This window comes from Pipistrellus kuhlii, unplaced genomic scaffold (assembly GCF_014108245.1).
Source record: "Pipistrellus kuhlii isolate mPipKuh1 unplaced genomic scaffold, mPipKuh1.p scaffold_m20_p_29, whole genome shotgun sequence".
Classification (NCBI taxonomy): Eukaryota; Metazoa; Chordata; class Mammalia; order Chiroptera; family Vespertilionidae; genus Pipistrellus; species Pipistrellus kuhlii.
In genome coordinates this window covers 699,152-703,725 of record NW_023425528.1, presented here as the reverse complement: position 1 = coordinate 703,725, position 4,574 = coordinate 699,152, and the positions used below count along the sequence as shown (strand labels likewise).

Below are 4,574 nucleotides of genomic sequence, written 5' to 3'. Positions count from 1 at the left end.
AAGTAGGACTAAATGGAGGGCGCGAGGGGGGGGGGGGGGGAGACTTCATGCAAAAAAAGAAAAAAAAATCAATTGAAATTACAATGGGAAATTATATGCCCTAGATAACTCAAGTTCAATATATGTAGAACTTGTTTTTCCTTTTCCAAATCTGCTTCTTTTACTACCTTCATTATATTGGTAGTAGCATCAGTTCTGTTGATTTCACCCCCCAAAAAATTTCTCATATCAGTCTCTGGCACTGACCTAGTCTGTGTCCTCATGGTTTCTCACAAAATCCTGTCTCTTAGACTTCTTGCCCATTATCCACCTCCATCCATACATTTCCTTAAAAGCCCAAACTGAACATCCCTTTGCTTAGAAACCTTCAAAAGCATTCATTTACTTACAGAATTAAGACTAAATTCTTTAGCGTGGAGTTCATGGTTTTTCATAACCTATCCTAGCCTCCCTATCCCAACCTCATTTCCATGCATCTTATATGCTAGTTATTAGTACTTACTTTTTTATGTTATTAGTGGCCTGGTGCATGAAATTCCTGCATTTTCTGCATGTGGGGTGGGGGGGGGGGGCTCCCTCAGCCCAGCATGTACCCTCTCCAATTGGGACCCCTGGCTCCTACCTACTTGCCTGCCTACTGGTTTGATCGCTAACTAATAACTCCCTGGCTGGCCTCATGGTCCCCAACTGCCCTCCCCTGCTGGTCTGATTGCCCCTAACCACCTCTGTCCCACCCTCCTCCACTGGGGCTTTGTCTAAAAGGAAGTCAGACAGTAGGAAGATGTCTGGTCTCCTGGTCTAATTAGCATATTACCCTTTTATTAGTATAGATAAGAAGGGGGAAACTATGACTTACATTTGCCTTTAAACTATTAATACTATACTAAATATATTTTATGGTAACTGAGTATGAGTACTAGAGGCATAAAATATAAAGCTGTAACACCTCTAGTAGGAAAAGTTACTGTTTTCTAGTCACACAATTGTTCCAGAAACCCTTCCTCCCAAAGACAAGTGTTCCACAGAGGTTGGTTTAAGGACAACCTGCATTAGAATGATTTGAAGGGCTTATTGCAAATGAAGATTTCTGGGTCCTACCCTAGAATACTGAGGGTTAATGTCTAGGAATATGCATTTATATTATTAAAGTTACTAGACAGAGGCCTTAAACTACTATGTTTAAAACAGTTTTATTGAGGTATAATTAACATAATAAATGCACATACTTAAAGTATACAGACTGATAAGTGTTGACATATATACAAACCTCTGAAAGCATGAATACTACTAACATAATGAACACATCACCCCACAAAGTTTCCTCGTGCTTTTGAAAAAATATATATTTTTTATTGATTTCAGAGAGGAAGAGAGAGACAGAAACATCAAAGATGAGAAAAAATCATTGATTGGCTGCCTCCTGCACGCTCCCTACTGGGGAGTGAGCCTGCAACCCAGACATGTGCCCTGACCAGGAATCAAATAATTACTTTCTGGTTCATAAATGGATGCTCAACCACACTGAGCAACATTGGCCGAACTGGTGCTTCTTTTTTATTACCTTTCTCCTGCGCCTTTCTCACCTCCCACTGCTTTTCAGGTGATCACTGATTTTTCTGTCACTATAGTTTAGTTTGAATTTTCTAGAATTCCATAAAGAGAATCATATAACATGTGCTAACCTCTTGGTGTACTAACCTCATTGCCCTGTTAATCTCATCATCCTGCTAATCTCATCGTGATTGCTAAAGCTCAAAAGGATTGCAGGACCTTGGTATCCAACGCTGTAACCAAGAGTCGGGGGCAGAATGGGACAGGGCAACTGAAACACCAAACAGCTCGCTGTTCACACTGAAATGGAGCCATTTCTCTTACATAAATGCTGTTCATCTTTGTTTAATTCCCAGTGATCTGAAAATACATTCTTTTTCCATGCTTTTATGTGGAGTTTTTAGAAGGAGATAGATGATATAGATATAGATATATAATAGATATAGATATAGATATAGATAGATGATAGATAGATAGATAGATAGATAGATAGATAGATAGATAGATATAGATACATACTAGAGGCTGGGTGCACTAAATTCGTGCATGGGGTGGGGGGAGGATTTCCCACAGCCCAGCCTGCACCCTCTCCAATCTGGGACCACTCAAGGGATGTCCGCCTGCCCTTTTAGGGTTGATCCCCAAGCCTAAACAGGCAAACATTCCTCTCAAAATCAAGAATTGCTGGCTCCCAACCTTCCTGCCTGCCTGCCTGCCTCCCTGCCTGATAGCCCCTAGCCACTTCTGCCTGCCAGCCTGATCACCACCTAATCACTCCCCTGTCAGCCTAATCAAGGTCTAACTGCTCTCCTGCCAGCACTATGGCAACTAACTGCCCTCCCCTGCTGCCCTGGTCACCCTAACTAAACTCCCCTGTAGGCCTCATTGTCCCCAGCTGCCCATCCCTGCTGGCCTAGTCACCCCTAACTGCCCTTCCCTGCAGGCCTTGTCCCTCCCAACTTCCATCCCCTACTGTCCTGGTCACCCCTAACTACCCTCCCCTGAAGGCCTTGCCTCTCTCAACTGCCCTCCCCTAAAGGCCCGGTCATCCCTAACTGCCCTCCCTTGCAAGTCTGGTTGCCCCTAACTACCCTCCTCTGATGGCCTGGTCTTCCCCAATTGCCCACCCCTGCTAGCCTAGGTGGCCCTAACTCTCCTCCCCTGCAGGCCCAGTCACCCCTAACTGTCCTCCCTTGCCAGCCTGGTTGCCTCTACTGTCCTCTCCTGCTGGCCTAGTCATCTGATTACAGGTCAGGGGCACATACCAAGGTTGCGGGTTCAATCTATGGTGGGCAAATTGTCATTTCTGGTCATAATTTCTCTCATACATTAATGTTTCTCTCTCTTCTTCTCCTTCTCCTCTCTTCCTTCTCTTCCTCTTCTTCCTCCTCCTTCTCTCTAAAATCAGAATTACCTACAGGAAAGCCAGAATTCCTTTTTTCTTTTCTTTTCTTTTTCTTTTATTTTATTTTAAAGACCATATGTCTTCATTTTGTTTTTTCCCTTTATAAAAAGGATCCCAATTCAAGGTAAGGAAGGGGAGAACAAGGGACATACTCCTTGGTGTCAAGAAATAAGAGGGCATGAGAAGGATGATCCCCAGAGAAGGGGGAGGAAGGAGAATGTCATTAAGGCAGCCAGCAAGATATTTTCTGCAAAACGTTGAAGGAAGCATTTCCACAGCCTCAGATAAAAAGACACAGAGCACCTTCTCGGTGGGAGGCTCTGCACTCAAGTGTTCAAAGGAAGGTAAATGACAGCTTCTGTTCTCTTGGTTCTGTTGCAGCTATCCCATTGCTCACTCTGGGTTACCTTCTTCCTTTTGTAGATAAGAGTGCTGAAGGGCTCAGAAGACAGAGATTCACTTGTGTGGGTTAAAAGTCAGCATCTCCAGCAGCAGCTGTGCTCCAGACTCCTCCATCTCTGGCATCACCAACTGCACTGAGCAGAGCCCTCTGTGGGGGAAAGTTCCTAAGCGTAGAGACACATTTCAGAGCCAATCTTCCTCTGGAGGCAGCCCCATCAGGTCAAAGATTTTGCCCAATTGGTCAACTTCAGTGTCCACAGAAAAGAGGCTTTTAAGGAAACATCTATGCAAACATACAGCCAATACTCCACAAGTCCACAGGTGTTGCGCATGTGGACTGCAGAACTTCCTGAGCACGGTACCAGAATGTAACAACCACAGTGTAAGTGCCAGCTGGTAACTATAGATCCTGGCCAGGCCAAAGTCAGCCAGCTTGATTGTCCCATCACTTGTCACCAGAATATTCTCTGTCTTCAGGTCTCGGTGAACAATGCAATTGGCATGAAGAAAACCCAGGCCTCTTAGAAACTGGCGCATCAGATCCTTGATGGTCTCCACTGGCAAGCCTAGTGGGGGTGCCTTGTCCAGATACGTCCTTAGGTCTTGGTCCACATGCTCAAACACCAGGGTCACATTGGTCTCCCAGTCAGTTCGGGCGATGGCACAGACATCCATCAGCCGAACAACACCGGGATGTTCATAGCCTCCAGCCGCCTCAGTAAGGCCACCTAACAAACTGTTGATGGGAAGGCCCCCTCCAGCACCTCCTTCACTGGGAACACTCATACTCTTGAGGGCCACAAAGCAGCCACTGTGGGGATCATGGGCCTTGGTACACCGTCCTATAGGTACCAACACTAATCTCAGCCATTGGCTCATATCTAGGGGTAGCCATCCTCAGATCAGAGACCTCCCCATGCCAGGAACTGAGAGGATGGACCGTTATCGAGGCCTGGGAGTCAGTTTCTGTGATTTACTCATTTTTTATGAATAAAAAACACCAAGATTAATGTTTTAATATAAATGATTAATTTATTTTTATTTACTATCTATAGATTTTGCTTTAATTATATTAAGGCTATGATATTAGATAAGCACAAGTTTGGGCTTATAACTTCATGATGAATTGAAATTTTTATTCAACGATCCTCAGTTGGTTGTCATTGTCTTTTGTTATTCTGTGTTATTGGGTCTAATTGTCTCTATCATTAGAATG

The 4,574-nt window shown here is 44.4% G+C and overlaps 1 pseudogene; it reads right to left on the bottom strand.

The window, feature by feature from the left end:
- Positions 1 to 3,005: 3,005 nt before the first annotated feature.
- On the bottom strand, positions 3,006 to 4,253 carry LOC118728179 (annotated as a pseudogene).
- Between the last annotated feature and the right edge of the window lie 321 nt (positions 4,254 to 4,574).